The sequence below is a fragment of the Wyeomyia smithii genome, chromosome 1 (assembly GCF_029784165.1).
Source record: "Wyeomyia smithii strain HCP4-BCI-WySm-NY-G18 chromosome 1, ASM2978416v1, whole genome shotgun sequence".
In the NCBI taxonomy this organism is placed as follows: Eukaryota; Metazoa; Arthropoda; class Insecta; order Diptera; family Culicidae; genus Wyeomyia; species Wyeomyia smithii.
The window spans coordinates 81,522,067-81,540,174 of record NC_073694.1 but is presented as its reverse complement, the minus strand read 5'-3'; the positions used below and the strand labels follow the sequence as shown (position 1 = coordinate 81,540,174).

The 18,108-nt window shown below is 37.9% G+C and overlaps 1 protein-coding gene across 2 annotated transcripts in view; it reads left to right on the top strand.

Moving 5' to 3' along the window:
• LOC129719193 (serine/threonine-protein kinase Smg1) overlaps window positions 1-18,108 on the top strand; it is a 199,853-nt gene that overhangs the window by 32,952 nt on the left and 148,793 nt on the right. The window lies entirely within an intron of this gene.

Here is an 18,108-nt window from a genome sequence, read left to right as displayed (position 1 = left end):
GAATCTTCCAAAAGACATTTCTGAGTACAGGTTGGATTGATCACTCCAGGAACGACCTGAAGCCCTCGAAGGAACCTCTAGTAGGGGAGATGCGATACCTTTTTATCAGAATTTTTCATCAGGAACCTTCCAAAAGATATATCCATGAATGTAAGTTGCATTGGTATCTCCCTGAGCGACCCGAATGCCCGGAGGAACCTGTAGTAGGGGACATTTACATATTTGAATGTAAATGTTCCTTGCACGGTGCTCCCACAGACCGTATGTACCAAAGAATCTGAGTACACCATTCGATTCGTTATGACGTCCAGAATCTCTGGTCAAAATTTCAAAATCATCGTACGGTACATTTTTGAGTAATTAAGTAAAGTTTGACCGTGGGGTATTTCTGGCGGCACGTTCGACGTGATGATCGCTCAGTGTCTCTTCAGTGAACACGCTGGCGATTTCTCGGAGAAAAGCTGACAGATGTCCTGCGGAGTGGCTGCCTCCTTACCGTTGAATGTCATAGAAGAGGTAATGCCCTTTTGAAGGTCGTAAAGTACAAAAAAGTGATAAAAAACGACGAACTACTTATTGTAAAGCACGTATTTCAACCAACATTTTATGAAATAACTTCCAAAATAGTTTTTACACATCCCAAGGGTTACGTCAGGACCCGGGTTCAATGATGCTTTGAGTTTGCAGCATGATGATTGTCAAAACAATAAGTTTTATAAAATCTTGATAGTATCTTAGTTGAATGAAAAAAATCTCGGAGCATTTTGCATTGTTTTGACCGTTACAGACAAAATTATAGACAAAAAACTAATTTTGAGGAGGGGTCTTCCGTAAAAAAATCAATTTTGTCGTGTCCAACGTACAGATAGGACATCGCAGTATTCAGCAATTGTTTTTCTTCTAAAATTTCCCACAACTTTGCTGAAGGAAGCAATCTGGTATATTGAAAATTAGAAAAAATATATTTTTTATCTAACTGTTAGATGGATTGATCGAAAAACTAAAAATGCCAAAAGTAAGGCCTTATTCAATGAAACAATTTTGCTGAAGACATTGAGTACATAAAATCAATTTTTCACAGTCAAATCTAGAACGATCACGATTTTTCGAGTTTAGACCACTGTGCACTGGGGGAACCTTTTCACCAATTGTTATTGTCTTGAAATGTAACCCTTGGAATGTGTAGAAACTATTTTGGAAGTTATTTCATAAAATGGTGGTTGAAATACGTGCTTTACAATAAGTAGTTCGTCGTTTTTTATCACTTTTTTGTACTTTACGACCTTCAAAAGGGCATTACCTCTTCTATGACATTCAACGGTAAGGAGGCAGCCACTCCGCAGGACATCTGTCAGCTTTTCTCCGAGTAATCGCCAGCGTGTTCACTGACGAGACACTGAGCGATCATCACTTCGAACGTGCCGCCAGAAATACCCCACGGTCCGGTCAAACTTTGAACACTTTTCATTTAGACGGAACGATGATTTCTAGAGCCTGCTGCAAACTCAAAGCATCATTAAACCCGGGTCCTGACGGGATTCCGTCGACGTTCGACGTTATATTTGATATTTGAACAAAATTTTACGAAAAGTTGACAGTGCATCAACAATAGGGTGCTAATGGAATGTTTAAGAGAAATTAGATTTTCGAATTTCGTTCAGTTGTCATGTTCCCATTAATTTCCCATGGAAGGCAATTATATTGGCTCATTTGCAAAAGTAATTCCACGCCCTTGCGAGTGGCTTTCCGAGAGTTTACCGGAATATTCGCCATGGTGGACATGCGTGTAGGCATGTTTTTGAGTTCTTTCTTCGTTCTATTTATCAATTCCTCCTCAATTTTCGCGTCAAGATTGTTGAGGTAGGTCTCAAGCTTCCGGTTTGTCCAGAAACTCTGGATGGGATGCAGCTGGGGAACGTTGGGTGAGTTGGCCGACCTGGGTACCGCATCGATTTTCAGCCGCTCCATCTCCTCCAACGATTGCTTCGAGTAGTGGGCCGACACCAGATCCGGACAGAGCACCGCGTCTTAGCCCCTACGGTATTTCTTGATAAACGCCGCAACTTCCGGCAGGGTCTTCGTACTATAAATTTCCCCGTTCACGACCAGTACGGAACTACTCGCTGATTATCAGCCACAGCAGCACCTTCTTTGGGAACTTGGTGTGTGAAATGAATTTCACCTCAGAGGTCACTTTCTTCGTGGGTAAAGTAAAATATGGAGTGCCCTGCCAGTCGTTGTCATCCAGGGTGAGATAGGTCTTGGCGTGGGCCACCATCATCACGTCGCGATTCGCCGGAAAGATCGACTCGACCATCGAGCAACTCCGAGACCAATGGACAGGACTTCCGCTTTCTAATGTCCATGTTCGCCAGGTACTTTTCTACTGTTTGGCCAGTGACCTTCTGATATTTGATATTTGAACAAAATTTTACGAAAAGTTGACAGTGCATCAAAAAAAATTGTTACGAGGAAACAAAACTTTAGAACTCTACCGTAAATGAAATTCAGAACTCTATCGTAAATGAAACAATTAAAAAAAATAATCCTTTTCTCTGAGTAATGTTACAACTGTACATAAGTCTGTAGATTTATAACCTCTCGCTCAACGATATCCATCAAAAATCTGTCGCTTACAATAGTACTTTTTTTGGTTTTGTCCGATAGTTCCGTGTGGGTAAGTACCCACATGGATATTTTCCGAGTGGGTACTACTACCCATACTACCCACATGAAACGCCGGCCCTGATTGCCAATCCTCTTATTTTGACGCTACGTCTGGAATACCACAGGGAAGTCACTTAGGACCGCTAATATTCCTGCTCTATTTTAATGACGTGAACCTAGTTATCAAAGGACCACGGTTGTCTTACGCGGATGACCTCAAACTCTATTTTCAAGTTCATACAATTGAAGACTGTTACTTTCTTCAACGTCAGCTAGATGTTTTGCCGATTGGTGCCTACTGAACCGTATGGACGTTCATCCATCCAAATGCTCGTTTATATCATTTTCGCGAAAAAAACAGACTATACATTACAAATGCGCTTTGCTAGGAACTGAGATCGAGCGCGTAAACCAAGTTAAAGACTTGGGGGTAATTTTGGATTCCCAGCTCACTTTCAAGCCTCACATTTCGTTTACTGTCGACAAAGCTTCTAGAGTTCTGGGATTCATCTTCAGGATCGCCAAAGACTTTACGAATATCTACTGCCTTAAATCATTGTATTGCGCATTATCTCGCTCTATACTTGAGTACTGCTCGGTTGTCTGGTCTCCTCATTACAACAATGGCGTGGAAAGAATAGAATCAGTTCAACGGCGCTTTTTGAGATTCGCTCTTCGTAAACTGCCATGGACGGATCGCCTTCGTCTACCATGCTATGAAAGTCGCTGCCTATTAATACGTTTGGAGCTTCTGTCTGTCCGTAGAGACACGGCCAGAGCATTGTTCACCACAGACCTTTTACAAGGCCGCATAGACTGTTCCGCTCTTTTGGAACAAGTAAATATAAACGTGCAACCTCGTGCTCTGCGAAACAATTCGATACTACGACTGCCTGCTCAACGAACTAACTACGGCATTTTTGGCGCAATGGTTGGTCTCCAAAGGTTATTCAACAGAGTATCTGCTCTATTCGACTTTAATTTATCTCGAACGCTTCTTCGTCGGCGATATCGTTTGTTTTTTTTTTCAAGATCTGACTAGTTCAAATGTTATACTATTTGAAATATGTAATATTGTATTGACTCTCTGAAGATATTTTAATTGTTAGCTTTAAGCTACACCATTAGGGCACCTGCTTGCCTGTTGGTAAATATACCAAATAAATAAAAGGGCATTACTCAAAAATGTACCGTACGATGATTTTGAAATTTTGACCAGAGATTCTGGACGTCATAACGAATCGAATGGTGTACTCAGATTCTTTGGTGATTTTTTTATAATAACGGTTTGTGGGAGCACCGTGCCTTGCTAAAGGTTCCTCCGGGGCACCCGGGTCATTTCGGGAGAGGCCAATGCAGCCTATATTCAGGAACATTTATTCTGGAAGATTCCTGAGGAAAAATATGAAGATAGAGACGGCGCATGCTGTATTTTGATGCAGAAATGTAAATGTCCCAACTGCAAGTTCCTTCGGAGCATCCAGGTTGTTCCAGGAGTGGCTAATGATAGTTGTCGCTGAGCATTTAAGCTGAGCAAACGTAAATCTAAGCGATCGAATGTTTCATATCGGTACAATAATCGAGTAGGGGTTTAAACCTGTCCGGGTGGCATCAGTTGTAGATATATCATTTCGACAACAAACTAACGTTTGGACCGCTGGCATCAAAATATATGAACCGTCAAATTTTCAGTGTGAAAACAGCTTTCCACTGTTTTATCAGAAGGAATGCCTTATTCGAACTCTCAGTGATAACGACCAGATGCCATCAGCATAATATCCGGTGTTGAATTAAGCAACAAATTGTCCTTCTCGTGGTAAAATAAATACCTTAGGGCCATCCACATTCCACGTGGACAGATTGTTAACGATTTTGACACCCCTCCGTGGACAACTGCCCATATAAATTCTAAAAACTTTATATGAACCGTCCACGCAGACCCCCCCCCCCCCCCCCCCAAAGCAGTTCACGTGAAATGTGGATGGCCCCTCATTGAAGAGTCAATATTTTTTCGTTCATTTATTACACTTCATTTTTAATGTTGACTTCATCTCCGTGCCTCAAAACGTACTGAATTTTCTTTTCCCTTAGCAATATGCAACACCCAATAGACACATTCTACCGTGACGTTACAACGTTTTGACTATTCTGTTGGCATCATTTTAATTCTAACTTTTTTTTTTTCATGAAACCCTTTGATATTATTACAGATTCGGAAAGTAGATAAAATTTCCTATAAGTATGATGCATAAGATATTTGTTTACTTTGTTTATATTACCTTGGGGAGTAAAAATGTAGCGTGACGTTACAACGCGCGAGAAATTGAGGTGTCGGGGCTTTTCTAACAAAAGTCAAAAACTCTGCTCTGTTTGAAATTTTATAACAATTTCTTCTTCCACGATTTGATAACAAATAATAATCGAACATTTTGCCATGTTTAGAGTGCCTATAACTGGTAACACCTATATTTGAGAAGCTTTTATATTTCGTGACGTTACAACGCTCATTTTTCAGCAAGGGGTATTCTCACTCCGTTGTAACGTCACGAAAATATGAATCAGTCGATATCCATTATTTATCACACATTTCTTAGACATTTTCATATGAAATAGCTCAATATCTGATTTTATATATTTCTACTTCTACTTTATGCACTTGGTTTGTGGGGTTATTCATAAATTATGTAACAAATTTACTTTGTCGTTTAATGTTTGGTAATGAAGAACCAAACTTAAACTTGGAGATTTTCAGTGAAGGAATGTGAGTTATGATCAAATCAACTCTTTTCATAAGTGACATATGCATCATAAATATTCTCAAAAGTATCTTATATGACATTATGTGTAAAACATATTAAATTTTTTTTTATTGTAGTTTTTTCACAATGCTAGAGTACGTTAGCAGTTTATTCAGCATTTATATTAAAATTTACAAATGTGTCCTTAAGTTTAAAAAAGTGTCCTTAATTCCAATAAATACAAGAAACCTTTCAAAAATAATAATAATAACACAAAAATGCCGCTTGTTAGCTTTTTTCGCTCCCGTGATATTTCCTTGATTTTTTAAAACTCACACTACTTATTCAAGAAAATTCGAGTGCATTTTTGCCGCTGAAGATTTTTTCATTTAGACTTGCCCCAAAAATAAATAGCTGGCTTATTCCACGATATAGTGTTGGTCGTTCAAAAATGTTCTTCTCATCGTTAAATGTGGTGATGTCACGTCCCGTAATTGCGATAACCATCACATTCGGAAGATTGACTTGAGCGATGCGGACGAAGTATTCATTTCTTTAATACGGTTACCTTGCGTCAATAGTTTTTCTCTTAGGGAACAATCGCATGTTACGTAACGCGAAAGTTGACAATTTTCAATTCCCCCTCACGCAATGCATTGTAATATAATTCTTTAGAATGTAACGTGACTCATGGATGACCCACAGTTTAATAATTAAAAACATTAATCCATTTTATAAAATTTATTCTCTGTTATATGACAGATGTAACGTGAACTCATTTAGACGCATCAAGTATGTTTTTAAACATAGACGAATGTTATATAAGGGGAGAAAAAAATTTCGTGACGTTACAACGCAAACTAAACCCGGTTGTAACTCAAGTTGTATTCAACCTAGATGCGATCTTTTAGTATCAAATTAAAGGTATTTTTGATTATAAAGAAAAAACAAAATATTACTTTGATTAAATGTAAGGAGTTCCCATGAAGTAAAAAACTATACTTTTTTCGTGACGTTACAACGCTAAATTACCCCTGTTGTCATATTGGCCTAAGATCAACATATTTGAAATTTCACTTCAAAATCCTTTAGGCATCGAATAAAGCACTTATTTCGCAGTCATATAACATAAAAAATGTATTATAAATACATACTCCTGATCATTTGTAACCATTAAAAAATAATTAACCAAAAACGCTTGTTTTTTGTTTATTTTACATGAACTTTGCAATTAGTATTCTACAGTTCCTTAAACACTATAAATTTGACATTTACGTTTTTGTAAGGTTCAAACACTATAGAATCTAGGAAAATTATTCGCATTGCTGAAATATGCATTTCAAAAATTGGTTTGTTGAGAATGTGTCAATAGCTATTGTTATCTTCTTTCAAACGACGCTAAAACGCATAAAAAAATATTTAAAATTGTCAAGCCTTAATAATTATGCAAGCAACTGTACTATTGAAAATATGTCTTTTGTAAGATTCCTGAGAAAAAAACTGATAAGGGAACATCCATCAATGACGTAGCTTTTTTTGGGTTCCTTTGAGGTACATTCGAAGATGTATTCAGCATGGGTGCAAACATAGTGAGTATTACGTTGATGGCAGCGTTTTTCTCGAAACCATGGCTTTTCAACTGCTGGTAAGTTTTCCTCAGCATCTACTGAACCGATTTGGCTGAAATTTTTTTCAGACATATAAAAATGGATCTAACTTGTTACGTAGCCGTTTTCAATATTTTTTGAATAGTGATCTTTTATGAAAAAAAAATGTTTTACTAGAATGGCCGCCATTTTGGCAATTTTTGAAATTTTCGAAAACGGCTATGCATCAAGTTATAGCGAATTTCTTTATTCCACCAGCGCACCTCGTTTTGACCTGGAAGCGCACTAACTGCTGTCAAAACCCTTCTTTATTCGCTCGATTTTGACCCAGTTTTGACCTGCCGTGCTGCCCGAAGCGCACTGTAAAATTTGTCAGCTTCAACCCACCACCGCACATGCTAAGTTCGTAAACAATTATCTGACATCTCTTTCTTACTTGCGTCTTAAATGGCGATGACGTTTCATTATTCCTCGGCAGTTTTGCCCGCACACAGTGGAATAAAGAATTTCGCTATTAGATAATCTATTTTTGCATGATGAAAAAAAACTCTGCCATATCGGTTCAGTGGATGCTGAGAAAAACTTACCACCATTTAGGTACTGCTTAAGAAAGAGCATCGACGTTCCCAGTTGAAGTAATACTCATTACAATTGCATTCACGACATGAAAAACACATCTTCAAATATACTTTAATCAATTGCCACAATCAGGGCTCTACATTTTCGAAACAAAACAATGAATCTGATATACTTGCGCTGTCATTTCGATTCGAACAGTTTCATTTCCACTTGATTCCTTTCGGCTACTATCAACGAATCCCGGGTACTTTCAATATGCAGGGCCGGATTTACGATTGTGGGGGCCCGGGGCCCAGTTATAGTGGGGGGCCCAAATTAAAACAAAACTGTTTTTCATCGTACGAGTTAAAAGCATTTATTTGATATTGAAAAATTATCAAAAATTTGTTAGAATTTTTTCTTAAGCTCTATTTAGAGTTCCAAGCGAAGTGAAAATCTCATACAACATGTTCATTTTTTCACGCTCGTGAAAAATGCAACCTGCAAAAAATTTCACTTCGCTTGCAACTGTAAACAAATTCGATCCAGCGAAATCGATCGTTGTGGATCTCATCTTTTTCACTTGGGTTTATTTCTTTCACGCATGCAAGCGCTAGTGAAAAAAGGAGCAGCAAGCGAAAACTTGCGTGCGTTTCTATTCTGTCAGTTGCAGCCAATTTTCACTTCGCTCGGAATGTAAACTCGTGAGTTTCACTCCACTTAAACTGTAAACTGCAGGGTGGTGAAATACCTGCGTGTTCCACAAACGGGTTTTCACGACAGATTTCGCAAGCGAAAATTTACGCTTTTTCACTTGTCAAATTTTTCACTTCGCTTGGAACTGTAAACTATGCTTTACGAGTTTTTTTGCAGAAAACTTATAATTTAAATAAACAACATTCATCTTCTTCAGTATACTCGTACTCGAAACTTAATAATGCTAAGTTTGACTGCCTTTCATTCTTCACAGTCGCACGCAACCTATTTTTAATAAGTTTCGTCTTCAAGTTTTTTTCTTGATACCTGAAAAAAAACTACCGCAATTTGAAAAAAAATGCGAAACACAGGCAAAAATTTGCACACAATTTGAGAAAGACGGCGCAAATATAAGACGACTCTGACAATAATAGAAACTAGGAAAAAACTACACACATCTGCAGGTCAATAAAATCTGCACACGAGCTCAGAAAATCTGCATTTTGAAAAGCACATCTGGTAGCCCTGATTCGGACAAGTAAGCAAAAGCAATGCATTAAAAAAAATGTGGATTATTTTCTTTCTTTGCTTTACCTCCCATGCGCGCTAAAGCTCTAGAGTTAAAGTTTGGCCGACTGTCACTGAAAAGTTCCAATCAAACAGTCAACAGTTTTTTCATCATAGTTTTAACATTGCTGATGTTCGATTGGAACGAGTTTTGACAGTTCGATTGGCGCTTTTAGTGACAGTCGGCTAAACTTTAACTCTAGGCGTTTAATGCGCGCTGGTTCGATTCAAATGGTGTGTTAATGTGTGTCATTCCAAGAGAATCCAAGGTGAACTCTTATGGATGTAGTTGTGATATTGGTGCTCGCGAAAAAATAACACTGAAGGAAAGTGTCAGATTGAAATGGTCTGTTCAAATTTTCTTACTGTAAATCGAACTTTTGATTAAATCTCATTTTTAAAAAGAAAAATCTTTTTGTCGATTTGTGGGGGCCCTGAAAATGTGGGGGCCCTGGGCCCCCCCATAAATCCGGCTCTGTCAATATGGGACAAACACAACTTGGTATGTTTTCCATGTTTTTCCATACAAATGTATCAATTTCAGTTTTTTTTCGGAAAATATGATAACAATTAAGGTGATAATCCCCGCTTTTAATTGAAAAGTGTTTATATCAATTTCAAGCCCTTTTGTTGTCAGAATCACAGCAAGAGCTTTCGACTGGGTGTCATGTGACTCACGAAGTGCTCGAAAATGATACGAAAACTTTTCAATTGAAAGCTCCGGTTCAAAGCGTCACTATAACTTGATAATTGTCAATTGAAAATAACTTTGTCAAGCTCTGGCCACAATACTCGATCACTTCACTTTACTTTAAACATCTGAAAAAAAAATCACGAAAATTTATTATTTTTCGACCTTCCAGAGTAGGGTACCCCCTTAAACACTACACAATCGACATTCTTTCGTGTGTTGTTATATTTTCTGGTAATTTTTCCCCATACCTTTAATTGGCACCTTATTCTGTGCTTTTTTTAAAATATTCCGATCCCTTTTGTTTTCACACAGTATCAAACCCTCGACAATCGTCTATACAGAGCATACAGAGGCGCATATAACAGATTTACAACAGTAACATCACTGCTATTAATTTGTTTTTGAGCATGCAAAACTGATGGCGTCAAGATTCTACTTGAACTTTGAAGTGCGGAATAATGTATATAATGAGTTATATATGTATAATAATGAGTATGTTTACTTTAGTAAGTCGAACGTATTGATACTTACTAAAGGAGGATGGCAGTTTGAAACATAACAATTGACATAGACTAGGGGTTCTCAGACCTTTTGCCCGGCTGAGCGCTTTCTCAAGCTAAAAAGTTTGACGAAGCACCTACATTCTTCAATCTATGAGAAAAACTTTCGTGTTGAACTTCACACTATTTTGTCGTTTACGTTGATGTGGTAGTAGTATTGTCATCATAATTATTAGAATCAGTAAAAAATTTCTACTCTTTGATAATTTTCGGTTCTATTTTGCAAAAATTATTCAATAAAAATGGTTTATTCAATTGAACAAGTAAGCTTCGACTCGAAAAATCGGACTCGCACATGTACACTGTAAAAAATCGACACGTTACTGCCAAGTGGACTCCACTTAATTCTGTGCTGATAGATGAAAAAATTCATATCTACGTGGAATACACTTGCGTTTCAATTCACAGCACAAAATCAAGTGTCTTACATTTCGGTTTGCCATGTCATATATACCAAAATCAAACATTTTACACTCAGATTTCAATGCTTACACAGGTCAAATGCCGAAAGGTTTGTTTATTGACATTCATATGTAAAGAGCATTAGAGATTAGCGTGCGATTTGTTTTCAGTGTATATGGTTGAAAATGATAGGAGAATAAGCTTTGCTCTATCGGACAAAATTGTAAATTCATTTTTCATCTGTAACCATAATTCTTCCAGCGATTTATTGTATTCAAAATTCTCCTGTATTTTTGTATCTGATGTCAACTAAATAAGGCATTTTATTTGTCTAACGTCAATAATTGGATTGTTTAGCTATATTTGTTTTTTATATCATCTGAAAGAACTGCATTTTCTAAGCAAAACGTGATTTTCAAAAATTTTCTATCGTTCTTCGATTTTTAAATCACGAATTAAAACTGCTCGAAATCGCTACAATGACAGTTGGTATATGGGCAAACTGTCATTGTAGCGATTTAGAGTGATTTTTCAATCTTCATTTAAAAATCGAAGGACAATGATGAAATTTTTTTTAAAATCACGTTTTGCTTAGCTGTGGTCCTCGTGGTTCTGTGGTTAGCGATGTCGGTCGGCTAGCTCTCTCACACGGTTGTGATATCGGGTTCGATTCCCGATCGAGTCGAGGATCTTTTCGAGCTGGAAATTTTCTCGACTAAGCACTGGTGTATCGTTGTACTTATCCTACACATGCAAAATGTGCCAAAAACAATATCGATAACGAATTCTCTCAACTAATCTAGTTGATCGAGACCGCTATTAGCCCCAAGGCTAAGCGTGCGATATTGTTGTTTTACTCAGAAAATTACACTCTTTTAGCTGATACCTATATAAAAATAGGAAATCCGTGAATAGCTAAACAACCCAATTCTGGCTTTGCTGATATCGAGGAAAGCTGCTATACTCATATCATTCCTTCGGTTTTACTGTGGAACTCATCGGGGAAGTATTGTTCAAAACTCTTCAACAAATCCTGCGCACTTGGGGTTAATTTGTTGTAATATCTGTGTCGTTGATTTCTTGAAAATTCTTGGATGATATCTTCAACGCAATTTCTACTTAGGTGTTTCTCAAATTTGGAACACTGTCCAAGTTTTTTTTAACGATTCTACCTAAAAGTTAATTTTTTTTCTGAATTTGCCATAATTTTGCTGTTTGTATTGAAGATTGTTATCATTCTGCCTTGCGTTCAAAGACTCAGATCGCCCATTTTGTAAGAAATATCATTCAAATAAGCTTGATAAGCTTGAAGCCGATGACAATGAATGAAATTGCTCCCCAACGCAAAATTTTTGTGGCTCAGAAGCGTTCTTACTTCCGATCTTAATGCAAAAAGCGGAACAACGTCTTTCCTCAAGACAACAAACGTACTTCCGTATGGGGCAGTAACGTAGAATGTTGACTTCCTATCTCTTCACACAACCTTTTAATAATCTTGAATTTTAAGGTTGAGCTTTGATAACATTTAATATTTCAACAATTTCCTTCAAGACTTTTTTCAAAGATGTTAACAGTTTTGTCTTTGTCCTAGAATGGTATAGCAATCACTTGCAAAACCGAAGATATAAAAGTGCTCCAAAGGGCCGAATGGCATATATCACTCGACTCGAGCATTTTCTGTATGTGTGTGTGTGTGTATGTGCAGATTTTAATTCTCACTCACTTTTCTCAGAGATGGCTCGACCGACGTCTTGTTGTCCCATAAGACCCTATTAAATTTTATTGTATTCGGATTTATAGTTCAGAGGTTATGTATCAAAATGTGAAAATCATGAAACATCATTATCTCAAAAACTGCACAACCGATTTGAACAAAATTGATTTAAAATGAACGGGCTACCTGAAATACCCTTAACTTTTGAATTTCATAAAGATTGAAGTTGTGGTTCAAAAGTTATGAAAAAACGTGTTCTGAAGACTGTTTAATCTCACTCATGTTTCTCAGAGATGGCTGGACCGATTTTCAAAATATCAGTGTCAAATGGAAGGTCTAGATGCCCTATAAGACCCCATATTCATTTGTTTTGCAATCGGACTATTACTTTGCCTGTTATGTTTAGAAATGTGAAATCCAGCTATGAAAAGGAACATATTCCGAAGGCTACTTGGACTCACTCGCTTTTCTCAGTGATGGCTGACCCGATTTCCACAAAATTAGTGTCAAATGATAAGTCTAGCTCCCTCATAACACCCTATTGAATTTTACTGTAATCGAACTGTAACTTCGTCTGTAATGTACCGAAATGTGAAAATCACGAAACTTCATTATCTCAGAAATTACACAACCGATTTGATCACTATTATTATCAGATGAGCGGGCTAGTTACGGTTAACTGATGAATTATGATTGAACACGTGGTTTCAAACTTTGGCTGCCCTATACGTTCCCATTTCATTTGATTATAATCGATTATCGTCTGGGTGTGTATGTGTATCTGTGTGTTTGTGTGTGTGTATATGTGTGTTTGTGTGTGTGTGTATATGTGTGTTTGTGTGTGTGTCTGTGTGTTTGTGTGTGTGTCTGTGTGCCTGTGTTTGTGTGTGTGTCTATGTGAATGTATGAGTGTGTGTCACTGAGTGTGTTTGTGTACGTAGCGTGGATGTGTCTGAGTAGCGTGGGTGTATCTGAGTAGCGTGTGCGTGTGAGTAGTGTGTGTGTTTGTTTGTGTGTGTGTGAGTAATGTGTGTGTGAGTAGTGTGTGTGTGTGTGTGTGTGTGTGTGAGAGAGTAGTGTGTGTGTGTGAGTAGTATGTGTGTGTGAGTAGTGTGTGTTTGCGTAGTTTGTTTGTGTGTGTTTTTTTGTGTGTGTATAGCGTGTGTGTGTATTACCTGTACGAGTGTATGTGGGTATAACATGTGTGTGCAAAAATTCATTTATCTACAACCTACAACCAATGACTACAGCAAAGGCGATAGAACTCCACCTTGCGGGCATCCCTTAGTTGTGTTCCTTGTAAGGGTAGTATTACCCAATACTGCAATTATCTCCCGACTATTCAGCATGGTTTTGATCCATTTTGAGGTATATGTATCAAACCCATGGTGTCCCATTGCGTTCAACATTGAGTGATGGGATACATTATCAAGAGCTCCCTCTATGTCTAAGAAATCAGCGAGTGCGATTTCTTTTGTATCTATAGATTTCGCTATTTTTGTCATCAGCATATGTATTGCATCCACTGTTGACATGTTGCTTCGATATGCAAACAGATACCTACCCAGCGGAGAGGTTTTTAGGTACGTTGATTTACGTGATAGTCCATTCGTTTTTCCATAATTTTTAACATAATGGAGGTTAGACTCATTGGTCTAAAGGCTTTTGGAAGTGTTTTGTCGCGCTTCCCAGCCTTTGGTATGAAGATCACTCTCGTTTTTCTCCAGTTAGTGGGTATGTTATTAAGTGTCAGGCTTGCCCTAAATATCTCGGTTATGAATGGAATCATACACCGTTGAAGCATTATTAGTAATAATCCATCCAGTCCCGGGGACTTATAGGGCTCGAATGAGTTGATTGCCCATTCCACTTTCGATTCTGTGAAGATATCGCAGGCTATGTAATGCGCATTTGTCCTAGCGATAGTCGAACCAGCACATGGCGCATTTGAGTCCTGCGTTTCTTCTTCTAGAATGTATCGTGATCCTGGGAAATGTTTCTCCATCATAACATTGAGTGTTTTAAGAGAATCGGCTGTAAAAGTACCGTCGTCCTTCTTTATTCTGCCCAAGCCATTCGTGTGATCTTTGGACAGGGCTTTGTGTACTCTTGCAGCTGCAGGGGTGCTTTCAATTTGTTCACGCATTAATCTCCATCCCCTCCTGCGTGATTTCCTAATTTCTTTATTGTATTGCGTAAGGGACTCTCTATGAGCATCCCAATTCGAGGTTAACTTGGCTTTGTTGAACAACCTTCTAGTTAACTCCCTCAGTTTTTCTAGATTTTTGTTCCACTAAGGCGCGTCTTTGTTGGATACTCGCGTCTTGGTTGGACAGCTTTGGTTATAAAGGGCTATGATTTTATTCGTAAATTTTTTTTGATGAATCCTCTAGTTCTTTTATTGTCTGGATTTGCCCTTCAAAAGTAGATTCATCACAAACTATTTTTAAAAAAGCTCCCAGTTGGTTTTTCTAGGGTTTCTATAAACTTCCGTTACTAAGTCCCCTGCGTTATAGTCAAACAAAATTTGCTTGTGATCCGATAGAGAAATCTCATCAGATACATGCCAGTTGACGATTTTTTCTGATAGTTTAGCGCTCGATAAGGTTAGGTCGATCACTTCTTGTCGAATTGCATTTACAAAAGTTGGATTATTACCTCGATTGCATATATCAATATTATTAGATAGTATATATTCAAAAAGGCACTCACCTCTTCTGTTTATGTCTGTGCTTCCCCATATTGTGTGATGGGCGTTAGCATCACACCCAACGATAAACTGCTTATTTTGCCTCTTGCAGTGTGCTATAAACTCCTGTACTTCCCTAGGAGGGGCTTCTTCTAGTTTCCCAGGGAAGTAGGCGGAGGCCACCATTATTTCCGCTTTTTCTCGTGTCGTTGGCAGTTCCACTTGCACAGCAACTATATCCCGTCTGATGAATTCTGTAATTCGCGTAAAGTTGGTATTACTACTTACCAAAAGCGCTGCTCTTGGTGCAGGCGCAGAATCATCATAAAGGAGCTTACCCTTATTTGTTGAAAGTCGTAAGACTTTATTATTGTTCACCCATGGCTCTTGGACAATAGCCACGTTGATGTTTCCTTTGGTGAACCTGCGGCAAAGGATTCCGCTTGCCCCTTTTGCATGATGCAGGTTCACCTGGATGAACTTAAGGTTCTTGTCGTCCATCTCGGTACAGCTTTGCTCCCGGGGGCTTCTTTCGCTCCCCCTGCGTACGGTGATTATTCAAGGGTACATTTGAGTGCTTGTTTTGCTCTCCCTCAGGTGTGCTCCCCTGAGCAGGCTGTTTACACCGGTTTTTCTATCACTCGGTAGTGAAGGCAGAACTTTTTCGGCTATTACAGCATTTTTTGTGGATTCAGACCTGGCGCTTTTGAAATTTCGACCAGCCCTGATTTTCCGCGGGAATATAATTCCGAATTTATAATTCAGTTTGTAGTTACAATCAGCGATTTTTTTCGCTAACGCTTCGTCTACTGACAGGATAAGCTGCACATGATTCTTGATGGGCTTGCGCTTTATAACCCTCCAAGAATCAGTGGCAATGTCATTATGGCCTTCAACCAGAGCCAATATGGTTTCATTGACATTTTTTTCAGTTTTGGGAAAGAAGACAGCTAAAATTTCTGGTCTCGGGATAGATTCACTATCAACAACCATCAGATCAGCTGTTTCCCATGGCTTGATACTCGGAACAACACCTTTCAGCCAGTCTGCAGTTTCCTGTTTCTGGCACTCTATTACCATAAACCTGGACCTAAACCTGCAGTTGGTGAATTTGGGCTTGAATTGTTCCTTTCTCTTATCAACGACTATAGCCAGAATAGACTCTTCTACTAGTTCCATCATGGTCGTCGAGAGCCGAGACATCGGATAGTCTTTAGGCATCAATCCAACCTTGAACTGGCTATGGACTTCAGTGTAGGTAGGAGGCGCTTTAGGTTTACCGACCGGGCTATTTGCAGTCCCAGTGGCATACCTCTGATCACTTCCATCCGCCTATTCACTGAATCCCCCCCCCCCTCGAAGCTGTCCACGTTGTATGTGGATGGCCCCTTACTAAGTCTGAAGGAGAAGACAAAAGCACTATAACAGGAAGCAGATTGATTCTCAATAGGTAACACTGCAAAAAGGTAAAAAGCAAAAAATGTGCGAACAGCAAAATCATTTGGACAATGCCACAGAAGATCAAAAAGTACTGAAATACTGGTCGCAGTGGTGTCCACAATGATTTAAGAATGCTGGTACTCGGGCAAATATTTTGGTTTGAAAAAGTGTTCCGCCGAGCTAGAGATCTAGGACGTCGCGGAGCACTTGAAAAAGATTCGCGGAGTACTGAGTGCTCCGCGGAGCATGATTTGGGAACCCCTGACAAAGATTGACAAGAATTGGTAGTTTATTTTATTTTGAATATTTGCTAGTTGAAGAGGTGAAGATATAATTCTAATTATACTTGATTGTAGCTACCTTATCAATCTATGACCATTCTTTTTACATTTATTTGTAGAAATAACATAATATGAAATTCTTATTGCATTTTACACTGATGGTTTATATGAAAGTGTATATTTCGCAGTATGATAAATGTTGCCGATTTCAGTAACTCAACATTTTCTTAAGCATTTCTTGTTTATTTTTTTATAAAAGAAAGTTTAGGTTTGTAATTTAAGTGCTTTTAAATCGTTCACACTGCCAGGCTGCTGCTATTAAATCCTGCGGTGGTACGTTACCTACTGAATACACATGTTATTTCTCCTATGCACTATGCAGCACCGATAATTTCACCAAACGCTCTACTTGAATGCTAGCCAATCACCATTGGCTTGGAAACGTTTCGTATAGAGCAATTCCACAAAAAACGGGCAACCAATTTTATCGACCATTTTTTATTTGGCTGGAACTTTGCATAGACGTTTCTATAGGCAAACAATGCCATTTTGTGCTATTGGTTGAATTTTCTGGAACACGACTCATTTTTGAGAAGCTATTGAAAAATGCTATTTTTGGAAGGTATTGATGAATACAAATATTTTTAGGGTCAAAACGGTTTGTTTGACCGGTGTCACGTCTTCGGCATAGTTGTAGATAGTTTGTCTTTCCGAAAAATTATACACTCTAAAAAAATTATTTATTTTTTCAAAAAAGGTAAAAGAAAAGTTAAAAATAAATTATCTAAAAAAAGCTCATTTTTAAAAAATCCCTTTTTTTAAAAAAACTACAAAAGATTTCCTTAACAATGAAACCGGTCTAATAATGGAGAAATTAAGCAAAAAAAATATGATATTTTGAAAAAAAAAATTTTTTTTTCAGGGGACTTATATTTTTTTTTTTTTTTGAAGGACAAAATTGATATCTACAACTTTGCTGAAGATACTATGCCAATCATTCAAACCATTTTGGCTGTAGGAATATTTTCAATTTCCATTAGAGCACTCTATGCAGGCTTTGAATATATTTTTACAATCAAAACGGTTTTTTGACTTGTCCTTCCTTGTCCTTGTCCTTTGACTTTTTGTTTTGTCCTTCCAAAAAAATATGTCTCTCGATAAAAACATTTTAAAAATGGTATCTTTCGCCTATAGAAACGCCTGTGCAAAGTTTCAGCCAAATCAAAAATGTCAATTTAAAAAAAATATTAACACTGGGACATTTTTTGAGGAAATGCCCTATATCTTTTTGATATTTGTGTAAGAGAAATGAGTCAATCGGATAGGAAACGTATGCAGATATTTGTCCTGGAAACTTTTACTCAATTTTTATCATCTATCAAGAAAATGATTGTAACATAGGCTGACCAGACTACCGTTTTGAACGGGACAGTACCGTTTTCAGGACCATTTTTAACCGTCCAATCATATTTTTCATGTTTCTAAGCTGCCATGA